The 19,071-nt window shown below is 32.9% G+C and overlaps 1 protein-coding gene across 4 annotated transcripts in view; it reads right to left on the bottom strand.

Annotated features, from left to right (window-relative positions):
- The window catches only part of LOC128673431 (sodium-independent sulfate anion transporter-like), a 35,974-nt gene extending 20,467 nt beyond the window's left edge, over positions 1 to 15,507 (bottom strand). For 2 of the 4 annotated variants that reach the window (XR_010370020.1, XM_053751260.2), the window contains exon 1: positions 15,323 to 15,507. The gene's annotated coding sequence lies outside the window, so the exon portion shown is untranslated. Of the gene's footprint in view, positions 1 to 13,584; positions 13,722 to 15,322 lie in introns of those variants that run through there. The other 2 variants (XR_010370021.1, XM_053751261.1) reach the window with 1 other exon arrangement.
- Between the last annotated feature and the right edge of the window lie 3,564 nt (positions 15,508 to 19,071).

Below are 19,071 nucleotides of genomic sequence, written 5' to 3'. Positions count from 1 at the left end.
TTGCTATGCAGGATTCTGCATCCTACAGTGCTTATGAGTACATACCTAAAGCATAATTTCGTATATCAATAGTCCGTAATACCTTTAACTACTTTCTAGTGGTTTGTTTTATTCTTCTTATAGTCGAATTACACATAACTTCGGCTTCGGTCGGCTCAACCATGTGGATTGTATATATAGAATTATACAGTACACAAGAACTTTCTTAGCACTATCAATGGAGTGGTTTTCATTATCTTCATTTAACACACTAGCTGACTACAGTGCAGGTTTTATCATGATGGATGTTTTCCTTTACCGGAAGCTAGAAAACTACCGAACATGAGTCAGACTGGTATTACAATCTCAATAGGATTCGAAGCTGGAACTCCTCGGTTCACAGATAGCATCTTAACCACTGATCCGCCACCGCTACATTTATTGTTCATTGTTTTATTAAGCGACTGAATACAGCAGAAGTTTACCTTGAGAATTCATTTCCTTGCTGAGAGTGATTGATTTTTTATTATTCTTTTTATAATAGGTACCCATCAATTTATCTAACAAATAATTATATCAGCTTTAAGTTTATCTTTACTAAAATAAAGAAACTTAATCTTAATCTAAAATAAATCTTTTTTTTATCGCATAATGTATTCCGGTCATGTTCGATCGAATAGATAACATTTAGGGACCCCTCCCGGACTATGTAATACGTGTAGTTAAAAAAAATACAAATCTTGAAAACTAATTGTCACATATAGAAACGTGAAACTCAGTCTTGTATTATCTCTCTCATCTGAGAGTGTTCCCGGTTATTTTCTCAGCCGTTGAGCGTGGGAGCCCAGAGTCAGCTACGATTCAATCTCGTACTAATACGAAACTACAACTCGAATATAAAAAATAGTTAACTTTGATGAAGAGTAAGTGCAGATATACCCCATCAGAAGTTATATCGCTTTGTTTTTCTCATATTTGGCGCGGGAAATCTCTAGAGTCTTCCTGACAGATTCCCTATTTGCCCTCGTGCCGTCCTAATAGGAGGTGGCAGCATCACGTAGCCAGGCTTAGATCGTGACAACAATGGCCGTGAAGGCATAAATTCAGCTCCGGTATAAGTGTGATATTTTGAGAATCCTTCGTCATCAAATGAAATCGGATTGCTGACTTGTTGAGCGAATTGTGGAAAAACATCAAATATTAAGTCTTGTATTTCTGCAAAATTATAAGAAATTATGACTGCTGTTCTCTATGCAGTTTTAAGAGATTATATAAGTTGTTTATATTTTCTTGATTGACATTATCATATGTTCCACATTCATACAATGACCACGACCCTAAGGTAAAGACATGCCGAAGTGAAGAGTCTAGTCAAGACGACGATGTGGTAGACTTAATTTCTGAGACTAGAATATGATGATAAAACGTTTACAAAATTGTCCCTAGCACAGAAAAAAATCCAGAATAAGAGAAATGCTTAGACTTCGTAACGCTGCGTATACGGGCGTTATTAGAATTAACCATAGATTTAGGGATTAACTGACGCCTGGTAAAAGCGTATCCAGATTCAGCAATAACTCCTCTATCCCAGGACGACGATCTATCATTTTGGGACCGTGGTAGGCACGTAATTCTGCGATCAATCCAACGACATGCGTTGGCATCAGGGTGGCCAAATTTATTAAAACATCAAAAAAGACCTATAGTGGAAGAGACTGTGACGAGGTCATGAGCATAGCGATTAAAGCTGGGTAACAAAACAGATGTTACACCTACATATTTAAGATTATTATTTCATCACATACTTATATGTATGAATAAAAAATCCGAAAATTGTTTTGCACATGTTTTTTGTACAAGGTTAAGTACAATAAACACGCACTAGATACATGCAAATAACTACTACAACTTGCTTTTAAATCAGGTATTGTTTATATTGAATGAATGAATGAATGAATAATTTATTTATTCAAGTAACCGTGACTCATATTTGTTAATAACATTATATCTATGGTTAGTAAATATCATAATAAAGATTAAATTAAAGACAATAATAAAAAGACATAGTGAACAACCTTTAATATAACTTGCAATGTACGAACGAGTATGTATGTATGTTCGGGTGGAAATGAATAACGTGATTTTGAGAATTCTCTGACAACAAAAACTTGTGCCAAAAATTTCATTTTCATATAAAACTTATTATATATTTATACACTCACTGCATGATATAATCTAATAATAGTCCTCGAATTGAGCGCACCTGGTTACCCTGTTGAACGCAAGGCGATCAGTCAACGTCAGCCTGACGAATGTGTCTAAGACGTAACCCAAAAATGATAATCCGAGTAATGTGCCTATAGGGGTGAGCTGTCATTAAAAGGATGGTCTAGCGTACCCTACTACTAGATAATTAACTAATAGCCTAGACTCAATACTTTGAATGAGAAAGAAAAGATAGGAACCAAACAGAATTGTTTTTTAAGAAATAATAATTTATATTATTTACTAGACTTTTCATACAACCGAAAAAGTTCCTTGATCGAACGTCTCTCATGAGTCAAAAACTACGAGGTATGGATTATTCCATTCAGATATAAGTACCTTTTTTGTGATTTAGTCGAGTGGAATTTTTGAACACAGAATAATTATGATACAAATAAATAAGCTGCAGGTAAATTTGTTTTCAGTGAATATTTTCCTGTATGATACCATTGCAGCCTACCCAAAAAAGATCAATATGTGGAATATTGTTTTTTGGGTAGGTAGGTAGTCTGTAGTAGATAGGTTTGGGAAAAATATTGATAGGTTGATTTGAAAAACAGACTGATTTTATGAGATCGTAATTTCTATTTATTTTTATGAATCTGTGACCGATGCGCGATGTAATAAGCAGAAATTGCCACTTATTCCTTTTGTGAAACATCCATACGAGGTAAGCAATGTAATTTAATACAGTATAATATACAGATACAGCCGAAAAATAGTCCTTATCTCACGTTTCGGTCAATGCAAGATTTAGCATGATGGTTTTTTCTTTTGAATTAAAACGAAATGTCTGAGCCTGGAATGGTGCATTACTTATTGTTTTAAAGGAGATATAAAATAAAATATTATGGTACGGGAGTCCAAGAGAGGATTCCAGTTTTATTCGAGCGCGTTAGATAAAGCGTAGCATAAGGATGACCTTGAACTTTAGAGATATGTAATACCTCCACCATATGAACAAACGTAGTAAAAATTTCACATTATTGAACTTAATACCTATTATGTTAATTAAGACTGAGAAATCAGGTTCCATATTCCCACATTACTAACATTCCACGAGTTCAACAACAGTAATAAAATAACGGTAAAGCCATTGACAACAGTTGATATTTGCATAATGTGTTAAAAATACTATGTTGCGTATATTTTATCGTACATACCTATGCGTATCTATTGTAACGTTGCGTGCGTGTTCCACGCTAGAATAGGACTAATCCAAATCCTCCCGTGGATGTCCTATGAGGCGACTAAGGGACACATGCCCAGCTGATAGGCAACAATAGTATTCCCAAACAGGGTTGAGGACAGACAGGCAGCCGGTTGTAAATATTTATTTATTTATATTTATCAAGACTTACAGCTAAAGATGAAATAAATAGAAATGAAAGTTAAAAACAGGAAGCCCATTAAAAGTAAACAGGGTGTCACATGAAAAACAATAGTTAGAAGTTGTGGTACTAGATACGGGTGATTCTCTGTAACCTCGTAATCGGCTGTCCCAACCGATTTTTTCCAAAAGTAATTTCATTATTTATAAAAAAATCACTCCTAATGAAACTTTAACCCTGAAACTTTACGGGCACATTGTTTTTAGGACCATAACTATTTTAACTTGTTTTCTAGACGTGAAAGAAGTTATAAAAAGACAGTCCCTTGGCTGTCCCCATCACTGTATTGCCGCCTAACAATAATATTTATGAAGAACTCATTGAAACTACACACATTTGGCAGTTACCATGGCAAAGAATAATAATTAAATTATGTTATTTTCGTAAAACAGGGTCTCTTATGAATTTTATTATATTTAGTAAACACATGTAAATTTTGTCCCCAAAATTTCTATACAGTCCCCTGCCAAGAATGTAAATCCATATTTAAAAAAAACTGTAATATTTTCAAACATTTTCTTAGTGAAACGGAACGCAGATTATCGTGAACTTTACAACCTTGCCGAATGCGGCGATACATCACCATTTAATTTAGTGTTAGAGTGTCATTTGTGAGTAGGACATGCGTTTGATCCGCCACCACAAACAGTCCTCTGGTAAGTAATGGTATTTATGTTAATTACATTAATTATCTCTGAATATAGCTTATTGTTGTATTATTTGTGTCTAAATTTATTGATAGGTTCTGAAAAAAACAGTTTATATCAGTTTTGGAAATATTGAGAAATTTAACCGAAAAACACAGTTCCCTGGCAACAGTTCCCTGTCAGAAAATGCAACAGGGTATTGTTTTACACAATAGGGGACTGTGTATTTTATGTATTGTTTATTGTTTTTATATATTATATGTGTAAATTTATCAACTAGTCTGCTTTATTAATATAAGAATCATCAAAGCATCATTACTTAGCGTTATTTTATTTCATAAACTTGTATTTTTTTACACAGGGCGATCGAACACAGATGATATGACTCCTAAAATGAAAAAGTTGTCCTGAGAGGAATTACTACAGAAAAAGAGAGAAGCAGAGCGACTACGATACCAAAAAAAGAAAAATGACTCTCAAAAGAGAGAAGAAATGCGAGAAAAGGAGAAGTTAAAGTACAAAAGAAGAAAGAAAAAGGTTTGCGGAAGTCCTTCACTAGAAGGACATGACATCTCGTGAACATAGATCGGCTTTAAAGAAGGGGAAAGAACATTGTACTGTATATCGAGCCAAAAGACTAAGACTGAAAAACATCACTAAAACTTTTGTTAGAGAAAATATGCCATTATCAGATTCAGAAGCAGGTACTCCGTTTACAAGACCCGCCACTCCAGTTCCAGATCAAATATTTCCATTTGCTAGTCTCCAGCAAAGAAAAAAAGAAGCCACAAAGCGACGAAAGAAGTTTAACTAGGAAAGGAACGAAAAGATCGTACGTTTAGAGAAAAAACTTGAAAAGTACAAAAAGAGATTAGAGAGATTCAAAATTAAAAACAAAAAGAACGTTGAAGATACACCTAAGACAAAGATTTTGAAAATGTTAGATGAGCCTGATCAAAGAAAAGAAGTACTTAAGAAAGCGTTGTTTGGCGACGTCATTAGTAACCAGTTAAAGGAAAATTATACTACACTGAAACTTACAAAAGAGAGACCGATCTTTTAAAAAGTTGTTACTGAAAGACCTAGAGAAATTAAGTCGTTGCCTAGGCCCGGAAAAAATCAAATCTCAATGGCTTAGATGTACCTGTAGCTAAACGATGTAGAATACCCGATATTGAAAACTTTACATGGAACTACACCGAAAGTGGCCATGGAAAAGGTGCACCGGATGGTATCGGAGCAACGTGCAAAAGAACAGCTGATTTTGTTGTTAATTCTGGAGGCGACATCAATAATATTGATCAGTGTGTTAAAGTAATCCGAGAGCGATGTCATCCAAGCATTGGTCGATAAAGTTAAAGAGGAAGCGGTCGATCAGAAGGGTTTTAAAGGCACTTTGAATGTGCATCAGGTTGCAGGTATTTATTCCAGCTCCATCCTAGGCATTCCAACTAAACGTATAACACTTACAATGAAAAGTCTCAGTTGCTTTTGCAACAGCGGATCTTGTGAGCATTATAAGATTGGCAGTATTAACTATGCTCAAAAACCTAGATGGACAGTAGAAAAAGTGTTTACTGAGTCCGAACCGGAATACTGGAGATTACGTTCTTGTGAAATATCCAGCTAAAAATATAGAATATCGTTATGCTGCCGTAATTAATGATATTGATAACGATGAAATTGAGTTACGTGTTACTTTCCTCAAGATTTGTGATCAAAAAATGCAGATGTTTAGAATAGATGATAATGATGTTGCAGATGTGTCATTTGATCAAGTAATCCAAAAGTTGGATAATATTGACTTGATTTTAAAAGGAAAGAGAATATTTTATCAGTTTTCTACTCAAGCACAGGTTTTCGAGTGCTATCTTGTTAAAATGTTAAGATCATTGTGATAATTAAACATTACTGTGTGCCTTATTTGATTGAGAAAAGTCTCAGAATATATTACTTTAAGAGTAAATACTTCCTAATAATTATATTAATAATAGTATTTGACTAATAAGACTGCATAAAGCATTTAATAATTGATATTATAATAATAAGACTAATGTTGATCTCTGTGAGTACAAAATGTTTTTAGCTGATATGTATGTTTAAAAAAAGTTTTTTTTGTTAATCTTTTATAAAGATTATTGAAACGAAAATATGTCATAAAAATAATAAATGAATCATTAATGTAAAATTACTTTTTTTAAGTATAATAGTCCTCTGTCTCATTTAACAGTTCCCTGTTATGTTAAAAACAGTCCCCTGATGGCTCAAACAGTCCTCTGTCATGATTTTTTGGAAAATCGTTAATAACTCGAAAAATACGCATAAATTCAGTGGGCCCCCTTATCGAACTAAGATAATAGTTAATTTTCTTCGAAATACGACCTGATTTTTTGGCAAATTTTAAACATAATTGCCAGGACAGCATTTATATGGGACCTGTACGAGCTTACAGAGAAATGCCCATACACATTAGGTAGTAGTATAAGTTACAAGAGAGGAACTGCGTGTGTGCGTTGCGTCGAAAACTAAAGAAACATTAATAAACAATTGGATCATTCTCATATAACCAATTACATCATATAATCAAATCTTCAAAATTTAATGGTACTTTAGTGTTACAGCTACGAAACGCGAAAAGTATGAGAGAGAGATGCACAGCAGTGGGACATGTTATAACTATTTTAAAAAGCATCAAGCTAGATTTTAGTTTTAATTTCATGCTAATTAGCATGTTGCACGCACATTGCATCCTCTTAGGGATGGAATATTTAAAGTGCAAATGTGCACCCTCTGTTTCAATCACTTGAGGGTGGATTTCCAAGATGAAAACTTCCCTACGTTTGGCCCCGTAACTTCCTTAGCTTCATCAATTTTGAATAAGCCGATTCGAAAATTTAAATTTTTTTTTAAATAAAAATATTATAGGTATAATGTCAAACTTGTTATCATGTAGGTAACCTTGATATTGATATTATTTTATTTATCCAGCTGTCGTTATCGTTGCGTAGGTGCCTTTGGTGCACGATTATATCAAAACGATAATATTTTAAAAGTTTATCTAATTTCGGACATTTTGATTGTGATACAATCTAACATGTGATAATAAAGAGATTAAAATATACAATATGTGTGTGTTGTAATTACTAAGCGATTGCGGGAGGTAAATTAATCAAGTATTGTATACCGTATCTATGCTAAGTATTTATGAAGTATCTGATGTGATAAAGATATTGAATATTTTCTGTTGCTAGTTAAAGATGATAGATATAGGTCATCAAATCATATTACGCACCTGAATTTTTATTAATTTTTGAGGTGGTTTATCATGTACTTATAACGATGCACGTTTGACAAATTGAATAAGTAAAATATATGTATTTTAAATCATTTCAGTACCTATACATATGTACCTATTTACAATTGACGAAGTGACGTCACTTAGTCAATTTTTACAACCACAGTGTTAATAAATTCTTGTCAAATAGCATCGAAGACGAATGACAGAGAAAGGAATTTTCCACTAAAATTAATGAAATTGATCAATTAAAGTGGCGTTTAATTATCGCGATTTTGTTATTTTAAATGTGCTTTTTAATACATATCTTTATTAAAATGTAATAATAACATTTCTGGAAGCACGCACATGTCTTTTAATATAGCTTTTCCGACCCGACTATACGGGTAGCGGAAAGGGGGAACAACTAGGTATCGTATTGTTAGTTCCGAAACAAAACGACCCATCTTTTATTTTTTTATTTTTTTTAGCGTTTAGGTTCGATTTAAGTAATACATTTTAAAAGGAACAATAGTGTCATACGTTGACTTTAAAATGGGACCAAATTCATAATGTTCAGAATTGAATTAGGAAATTTTTGTAGACTTTAAATATTTTAGTTCACAAATATTTCGTTGTAAAGTTCAAACACTATAATTAAATTAAACCCTGTACTTTGCAGCAAAAACTGAAAGAGCAACGGTATTCAAAGGTAAATGTAAAATGGCTGACAGTTTGCCGTTAATTATTTACTTTGAGCTGCTGAGATGCAAGTTCACAGTTAAGTTTTCTAACAGCCATTTAATTACAAGCTTTAAAGAGGAGACTGCAGTACTTTTAGTACGCAAAAATATTATTGGTGTAGACGTTTTGCGAATTAGGCCATATGCGGTCAAGACTACAAGCGATATGAAAATTTTGCGATGACGTCGTTCCGAATGAGCGGGCGTAGTGCGTTGAAGTCGTAATCCTAGTGACTCAAGGAATTCTGTCAAGGGCTCATATAGATTCTAATGTGGAATAATGTCGTGAAATAAGTAGCTTAAGTTGCAAATAACAACGAAGTCTATTTTTGTGTTAAATGGATCGAATATAAAAGCAAACTTATCCTACATCACATGGGTCCTAGCCGAGTAAGGGTTCTGAAAAATTACAGCGACATATAACGTTCTATGATGGTGCACATCTGCAGGGTCGGGGCGCCGGGACCTTTCGAACTTCCCCGTAACAAATTACGGGATTCGTGTTAGTCCGACGATTACAAGTCACCGATTCATCAGCCGGCGCCCGGCGACTTGGCACGTGCGACTGCCATCCATTGGCCCGGCTGGGACGCGATCCGTCAACGCTATCGGGAGTTGGGACCAGCGACGCCCTACGTCGAACAACAAAATTAATTTTTGTAAGGTCCGCCCGATCCCGCTCCTGTGATTAAGCGAAGACATTTTTATAAAGAAACACGAGCCATAAAAGGTATTGAATTGTGGAATGTTAGGGCGGTAATTCACATTCTAGTAATTCTAATAATTCATTCTATATATGTATATATGTCAGCTACCGACGTCAGCTACTTGCCTGTTTTAATGAAATGTATAAAAGTCTACGAAACATTGTGACTATACTATATATAATAGAAAACTATAAATTTTAATGTAGTATAAATAAGGCAATCGGGAAGCAATAGAATACAAATGACGTCAAAAATTCGGCTTCCTGTTCCCTGCAGTTGCAACCTTGCATCAAACGTTCGGCAAACTGAAATTTAATGCTCACATAAAAATAATATTCTTCAGACTTACAGATTTATTCAAAAGTAAAAATTTATTGGCTTTTTATACTCGTGTAAACGTAGTCATTCAGAAAAATATGGTAATCCTAGATTTTTAAAGTTAAGATTTTAATCAGTTTAGTATTATTCAGATGTCTTTACGAGTTGACAAACTAAATTAAGGCTAAATAGACAGACAATAGTATGTATTAGAAGGGGTTATGTTAGTCAAGCTTGAATTTAAGAAAATTTAACAGGTACACATGATTTGGAGGACAAGTTCCTTTCTTTTATCATACCTATAAAGATTGTTATTGGATGTGTCTCCGCGTAAGTTGATACGGGAGTGGGTATCACATGGCCGTAAACACTGGAATGTTGTGGAAAGCCTGACACTCCTCTCTTCAGTCAATAGTGGGACAATAAAAGTGTGATGCGAATTCCTTCACACTCTATAGGTTCTACACTCTATGGTGGCAACCATTGTTCAAATATATTATAAGAAACAAATATATAAAGAATAATCAAAATTTGGATTTAATTATTTTCCTCGTTAGGCATTGATTAATATGTATATCTCTACATAATACAATTTCCTATAGGTAATACAAACTCTGAGATATGCCGGTGACAGAAGGACGGATATACATGACGAAACTATTCTTCAGAACCCTAAAAAAACGTTAGGTAAGAAAATACCAAGTTTCCTATTTCCGAAAAAGTAATATCTACAGGCTTTGTAATAAAATCCGCTAAATAAATGGCAAAATTTCATCGTTATCTCAGAGTTAAATTTAAGACGTAGTAGTTAATATATACAATTAATTCCAAAATCATGTAATGTAACACGGGAATGTAAGCTCATTATATTTATTATTATAATATAACTTGACACCAAGGGTTGACAGTGAAGGGCGATCTTGTTTTGGACTACTTTCGTTAAGATGAAAGTCATGTAACATTAGGACTTATTCACACGAGTTATAAAAAAGCATTTGAAATTAGAACATTTAAATCGATTTCGCGATGTATACGATATTCCAATTATCGTCCAACAGCTAGCTTCGCGACAAGAAAAATCATTTCAAAACCAATGAAGTACGTAAAATAAGTACTTACAAGGTACACGGTACATATAAGGGTGAATTTCACGAGCGTTTTGAACGCCGCCGTGGGCTATCATTAGTGTTTATTAAATTGTACCATACACAGTAATCAATGTAATTATCCTATATTATAGATAAGTAAAGTACCGGTACAATGTTAATTTTATAAAAGTTTAAAAAAAAATTCTTTATTCCAAAAAATTACGCTGCGTTCAAAAAGTCGTGAAATTCACCCATAAGATCTTGCAACGTATATTTACGCGCGTAAAAAAAGCGTTCGCGTGAACATTTAAACCTGAAAGATATTTCAAAACCCACATAGTTGTTTGTAAATAAAATATAACTTTTAATTTAATTTTACCCAGTTCCAGTAACAGGTTTCGTTTTCGGCGAAGGTCATTGTTGATATCCTTGCTCTCGCCCGCAATAACTCCGAAATGGAACGTAAATAGAGCGAATAAAATTCGCATATTAATTGCTCGTTTAAATTGGATTTTATCTCTTTAGGGACCCATAACCGAGTTCCACTCGGATACAACAGCTGTTAGTACTTCTACTATATTGTTGCGTAGTTTCTAGAGTTCCGTAGAAACTGCCTGTGACCATTATTAGGCCGTGAAAGTAAAAAGTGTTCGAAATCAGTTTTATTCTAGATTATTTGCTAAACCATATTCTATCGGAATAAACATTCCCTTTTTTATAACATTCGTATAGAAGTTATAGTACTTATTAGACAAAGTGGATACATACACACGTGAGTTTTAGACACTATTACAACTGTTGAATTCAAAACAAGACATTGTGTGGCATTGTGAACAATGTAAGATCGTGATGGTATTGCAGCGCCAATAGAATTGCAACGAGTCACTATTTTGTACTGGGGGCTTACCATAATCTCTTAACGCGATCCACTTTACGACCTAAACAGAACTGCATCGCAAATTCGTACCATCGACTTAATTTTTAGTATGAATGCGATTCATTTTAGGTTCCTAAATTGAACTGAGTTGCATTGGAATCGTTCTGTAAAGTTGATGGTAGGGCTGCTGAATATTGAGTACAGATTTTTTTTTTTGCAAAGTATATTCAAGATATACTAATTTGGTACTAAGACCGCCACAATACTTGAGTTATGGATAAAACCATAACTTCAATCGATAGATTTGATTGAACTTCTACAAATGTTTTAATCTGGACCTATGATGGTCTAGTAGAAAACTCTAGCAGACAATATCACATCACAGAATGACAAATTATAAACCAGTTAGATCTTCTGCGTTATTGATAAGCGGCAAAACTGGTAAGAACCAACTAATGGAGAGATAAATCATGTTCTGATCACAGAGTTAGTTAGCAGCCTTTATTCTTAAAAGCTTTATTCAATTATGGATGATGTATATCATTCTTAATTGAATAAAGCCGATATTGATTGAGCTTTTGTGCGAGATAATTAAAAGTTAATTAAATGCTGTTAAGTTAATCAACCCTATGGTTGAACCCCTTAAAGTTTGCCTTGTTGTCACTGTATGAAGAAAATTAAAAAAAACGAGCTCGTCTACTATCTAGAAAACTATAGGTTTTGTAACAATTATATACTGTGGGCGAAGTGCGGGTTAGCATTTAGCCCTCTGTACATTTTGGTGTATGAAGTCACAGGTTCGTTTGATTTTATCTAAAAAAGGCTTTGTACTTAGTTTCCTATTTGTAAATTTTATATTTAGATTGGTACATAAATGAATAAATAAAAATTTTAATAACATGATGTTTTATAAAATAAATCAAAACAATAACATTACAATAATAAATAATAACAATAGCGTGGCAACGCCGCTAGTATTTTAGGCGCCTTTGCACCGGAAACCTTGGGAGGCGGGTTATAATTAGAGCATTTAGTGACCATTTCATTTATAGAAATAGTTTAGTAGTTTTAAGATTAGTTTTAGGTGTATTTTATTATATTTAAAATAATTAAATATATTAAGGACAAATAACATTATTGTATTTTGTCTTTATGAAAAAAAATGTGTTTTACAATATTTTTTAGTAAATAAATTTTGATAACCATGAATTTGAGGCCAACCTATTTCTGTTACATATATATATGCTTTTTGTTTTAAATACTCGGTTGTTGGAGATGTTGTTGCGTAGCTTGGGAGAGACGTAGGTTCTGGACCCACCCACACGAGTAAGAAATTTTTTATCAACTAAAAGTAACATAAGCATAGCATAGAAGAAACCTAAATGTAATTTAAATTGTTTTTCCTTTAAAGTTTCTGTTACTGTATTTTCTTTTTGTAGTGGTAATAACGTTTCATCAAGCAGAATGATTGGCCGGTTTATTATGTAAACGCGCACATTGAAAAAATATATACTCATAGGCGCGTACACCTAGTTTGTTTGGTTGTAGGTGGTTTGTTTAGTTTTATGTTGAATTTTAGTATCAGTCAACTTACCTTACTTTTGGTTATTGTTAATTACAATTGAATATTTTTCCAGATATTTTCTTCTATCATAATCAATATAGAGTTATCTTGACTTGGTACGTACCCCTATTAAATATCGTTGTTAAAGTAGAAGAATATCCGCTACATTTAAGTTGTATTATTATTATTATTATTTTAGGTAGATATAAATAGAGTACCTGCATACTAATAATTTACATTTTGAAATAATGCTTCTATCAATAATAGGTGGGTAAGCACATTGAACGTGCACCGCATGATATGCCAATCTACGTAATAATCGATTAACAATACTAGCTATCAGGAAATTGAAATGTAATGTATGTACTGTGGCACGCGATATTATTTCATAAAATACCAACAAAACTACATAATTTAAATCGTAATGTTGGCACTATTCAATTACACCTTTGGCTTGCGAATTCTCACATGTTTTCCCGAAATTTCATTCATATCTTCGATATATAATATTAATCTGTCATGGTTTCAAACATCGAGGAAATTTGTGAAAATATAATAATGTATTTTATTAAAACTAAGCAGTCTGCAACACTGAAAACAATGCAGTTGATTTTGTGTGTATTCTATTTCTCCAGAACTTAAAATTACTTAAGAACATGAAAATAAAAACATTTTCATTGATAAAATAAGGACAAGTCAAGTCCAAAATGTATTACATTGAAACAACTTACCTTAAAAAAAATAAGTATGAGATTTGTAATCATCGATTTCATTTACTTATAAAAAAACTAAATTTATATCACACTTGCAACGTAAACACTTGCGACACAGCGGCGTCTCACTGACTCAAGTCTCGGATGAGGCGCGTACCTACGCAACTGCAACTTTATACCTACTTACCGCTTGACAACTGTTTTTTTTTTTTTTAATTTCAATGAATAAATTGTTATTAAGATAATGTTAAGTCTGATTTTCCAGTGAAGTATCTAAGCATTTTTTATCAATCCTCAAAATACAGACAATGAAATTGGAAAACTGAGAGAGGTAAATGTTGACCTAGCCATTTAAAGTAAAATGAGGTGATTACTTATCACTTTATAAAATATCTTTTTGCTAGCGAGTACATTAAATGTATATATTAATTAGATTTATTTATTTCGCTATATAAAAAATACTACTAAAATGTTTTAACAGGTTAAATATGAAAATGTGTTTGTAGTTGTATACTTGATCTCAGTTCCAAGCTATGTTTGGATGGAAATCAACTTAAATTTTTATGTATGTAATATTTACTGTTTTATTACACATGTAAAACATGCTGTTTAACTAATTTTGTGAGTTATAAGGAGGAGAGTAATATGGAATTGATTTGGAGGAGAGTAATATGGATTTGAGCAGTAATTGAAACCCTGCCGGTAAGGCAAGGGTTCAATGCCAGAATTTTTTCATCGAATGATAATTTTCAAATACTTTGATATTTACTGCATTTGTTTAAATGAAATAGTGACTAGTGAAGTACACTTAAAGAAAGAGATCTGATCAAATGGTAACAAGTTCAGTTCCATTTCACACTTTTACTACATTGACAATTTATCAGAAATATGTTTTAATGAATTGGATACTAATCCCGACAAAACATTATTATAAATGTGTAAGTAAGAGTTTGTTTTATCCCTTTTTGTTCTTTAGTGCAAATAAATTTATAATCAAGTTCTTGAAATTTTGCATATGGTTAGGAAGGACATGTAAGCCGTCATCCTGGAAATACAGTTATTTAAAGGCTATATATTATTACTTAGAAGAACATCATGTGAGTAAATCATTAAATGAAACTTAATGAAATTCATCAAATTAGTAAAATATTATAAGTACCTAACTAGAATATTATTGTACATTTTCTTTTCTGATTTTGAGTACTGATAATATTTGTAATAAATTGCATATAAAAAGAACTTTCAATACATAAACAGTTGAAATAGGTAGTTTTGTTAATTGAATTGTGTTTCAAACCAATTTATCATTTCAAATATTCTACTTGATTGATTTTTAGTCATTCATTTAAAAAAGTGATTACTTTTAGATAACATATGGTAAAAAATAAGTTAGTAAGTAGGTACTTAAGCTAAATATTCTAAGTGAAAATTAAATAAAGTGTGGCAATAATAGCTAAATGTGAAAATTAATATTTAACTAGGTACTACAAAAATAGTTTTGGTTCTGGTCTACTGACCTATATTTTGAATTCTTAACTATTTTAGTTCCTTTCAATCATTAGATCTAAAAAGATCAAAATAAAAAGATTTCATTATCATTTGCAATACATACAAACTGATATTATATTTGGTTGTGTTTAATAGAAGAAAATGATTAATTCTATTTTAATTTCTGGTCACGTAAGGTGTCAGAATTAAATTTAAAGAAAGCTGTTACGATTACAAAATTATTTGAGCGACATATAAATGGACTTACCTTTTCAATAATGTAGTTTTTAAGCTCTTGTCACACTTGTTATGATGTTAAATACAAAAGATTACACCAACCATTTTAACGAATATGTAGTATGTTTATTTTAATTGAAAATAATTATAATTATTATAAAGCAGACGGACCGTAGGCAACACAACATTCACCTACGAAGTTGACAATGACACTGACAGACTGAAACTTACTTGACAACTTTGTAATTATACGTTGACGTTAGTTTTTTTTTTCCGTTCTTTACTCGTTTTCCGGCCATGATCATCAAACAGTGCGAGACGGATAGGCCATATTACGCAAAGCTCAGCGCAGATAGCGCTACTGGTACAACTACGGTACACATTGTTAATGGAGGCAATGTTTGTATACCGAGGAAAAAGCGCCAAGATTTACGACCACAAATACCTTCTACGCAATCGCGAGTTTAAAGGAAAAAGGAAGGATTTAGTGGATTATCCTGAAAATAAGAACACTATTTTAGATTATGTTCTGCATTATTTGGTCAACTATGGTCATAAAAAAGATCTTACCTGTATGAAGTCCATATTTTAATAAACCTTCACTTGTGAAGTGTTCCGACCTTCTTTTTGACAGTTTACTGGCTCGAAAATTTTACAGCGTGAAGCGTATCCTATAGTTTTCGAAGTTTTTTTATATCATGAAAAACGATTTTTCCCAATATTTTGGCATCCGAATATGCTACAGTGTTGTATATTTTCACAAACGAATGCTTCCATAATGAAAGGATTAATAAAGTACTGTAAATATATAAACGTTTTCATCAACTTAGCAAAAGGCGGCAATGCTTTTGTTTACCTATCATAGAGTGCTGCACTCTGGCGGGATAAATGCGCAGTAATACTCCCTGTTATAACAAAATAATAAGTTAGTTCTTTGAGTAGGTAGGTACCTAGGTAAGTAGATAATGATTTTTTTAACAACGATGGTACCTGTAGTGTACCTAATCTCTCTGTCTCACCATATAAGTATTCGGTTTCTTCCTTAGCCACAAAGTATTGGAGCCCAGGAATACGATAAGACAATATAGTATTTAATAATAAAATTTCGAATTATTCGCTAAACTTTTGTAGACAAATAGTGAATAAGGCATTCATTTTTGTCTATAAAAGATGTAGCAAACTTCTTTTTATTAGTTAATTTATGCAAATAAAATGTAGGTCAGTCAGTATGAGCATTACTTTAAGACCGACACAATAAAATTCTCGGGTTTTTGGAGGATTTTCAATAATAACAGTAAATAAATCTTTATAATGTTTGGCAATGAAGCAAATTGTAAAATTGCCTACTTCATTACTACTAGGCGTTTCGGTTATATTACGGTTGGACATCGTAATAATAAATCCATATGTATTTGTTTGGTTCCATACTGTTTTTCTTTTATCTATGTTCCATATCATATTGTCGATATTTGGGAACTATTTATCTAGGTAGGTACATAATATTTTAACCACAGACGACGCAGATCTTTGTATCTATTGCTGTGCTCTCTCTTATTTGAGCGTTTACTCCCTCAGCTGTTAGGTGCTTAAGCCCAGAGTCCGCTTTCCTACTTTTTGTTGCACAGGCATAGGTAGGAAGTTATCACTATCACTACATTAAACATATAGTCAAAAACTAAAGGGCGGATTTTTGTACGGTTTTGACCAATAAGTAGGGACCTACATAGTGTGACTCCTGAGGAAGGTTTAGGTATATGGATGTGTAATTTATTATGTTTTGTTTTACCCGAGCCAAGCCGGGACGGGCCGCTAGTCTACTATAAATATGATAGTTACCAATCAATGTTTGCCAAATATTTAAGACTAGGTACGTTCCATAAATTATGTGTCTGTTAAATTAAATGCACACACACATAAATATAACAAATAAAATCACCGGGTCTTTTCGATTGCGGTCAAAAACCGTGTGTTAAAATGTATGTGGCCATACATATGTATGTGGGCAGGATCTCAAACGAGATAAATCACAGAGCAGGCGTTATGCACATAACTCTTGGGCTTCGGACCACTTGACATTAGCAAGGTCTTGTCCCCTGACGTGGAATCCACAAGCTAGATGTGAAAGTTCATTCTACACCAACAATCATACTTCAACGACACTTAGGTAGATATATTTATAACTAGCTGATGCCTGCGACTTTGTTTTTTGGTAAGGAGTCAAAATTATTACAGAAATTTAATTGTACAGACAAATGTAACGATACGTTTATATACAGAAGATGCTAATCACAGTGAAAAAGTATATTTTCTATAGTTTAGCTGAACTATTACTCTTCTTCAGGTATTCTACATCTTCGATTTTTATACCTCAACAAAAATCTCACGCTCTCTACGCTCATCAGACTGAACAATTTTTGTTAAGTCGTCTCGAAGTTGTCGTCAATTTCTATATTTCCTATAATTTAGCTGTACTATCATTAGTACTTCACCAGGTGTTCAGTTTTCAAAATTATTTATATCCTATATGTTGACCAGGCTTTATAGCTATATACCAAAAAAGTTTCATTCAAATCCGCCCAGTAGATCCAGAGATTAGCGTGTGCAAACAAACAGACAAACAAACCGAATTTTTTAAAATTCTTATTCTATTACTGATTCTCTATCGATCTCAAATTTTTTTTATTTAAATATCTTCAATGTACAGAAACACTTTTTTTTTACTGTTTTATTATATATATTGATTGATTGATGTATTGATGATTGATTTTTTCGTACGTTTCCTGAAACGAACGCTAAAAGCACACACATGGGGTGCTTTTTAAGCGTTTTAGTTTCTGTATTGTAATTAGGTATATTTTCGTGTTTAAAAAAAATGTGGTACAGTACAGGTACCGTGGCATAGATTCAACATATATACCTACTTACTTCTTATCATCTAGGTAGAAGTACCGGTCAACTTATGGATCTTTGTCCAACATTATAGTTGGATCACTTTATCGAAGGCTCGTGATGCAATACTAGTTGGACGGACCAGCTGGACCAGCCACGGGGTAAAAATACTTTATTTATACAATTTTATCCCGAATTTTGTTCGCAGCATGATCAAAACATAGGTACCTATAACTGTAGCAACTCATTATAAAAATTGTTCTACCTAGATATTGTTTCGAATAAACGATGATCGCAGTTAGGTATATTTATGCATTCCCCGATACTATTTGGATTTGGTACTTCTAGTAAGCCATAATAAGCTGGATATCTGCGTGACAACCCTAGCTTCAGTCCGAGATTGTGCGGAGAGGTTATCAGTGGACCTAATTTAATTCATTATGCCGCCTTGTGTCGACCCTTTCTCGACAAGGCGAAAATGTCCCTATGCAAAATTCTTTGATAACGCCTTCTGTTAGCGGATATTCATTTCCTCTTTTTATGTATCTATATATATATTGCAAGGAATAATTCAAATGTTCATGGTATATAGTTACTGTTTAGGCAGATAACTATTCTAAATTCTAATATTTTATATTAGAAACCAATTTATAGACAGTTGTCTGAACATTTCATGAAGTTCAGGCAAAGGGTATTCCAGTACCTATTTACAATAGGCACAAGTGTAGTAGTTCAAATAAGTTAAATAGACATAAAAATAAAGAAGCCCTCCATAGAATCGAAGTTATTACGATTTAAAGAACGACTTTCCTATCCCGCCTCATCGATCTTTCCTCCAGGATTTGCTATTAACCGCCATTTACCGAACTAGGTGCCTATAAAATGGTGCCC

The sequence above is a fragment of the Plodia interpunctella genome, chromosome 11, assembly GCF_027563975.2.
Source record: "Plodia interpunctella isolate USDA-ARS_2022_Savannah chromosome 11, ilPloInte3.2, whole genome shotgun sequence".
Lineage (NCBI taxonomy): Eukaryota > Metazoa > Arthropoda > Insecta > Lepidoptera > Pyralidae > Plodia > Plodia interpunctella.
The sequence above is the reverse complement of the archived record's forward strand: the minus strand, read 5'-3'. Positions and strand labels throughout refer to the sequence as shown.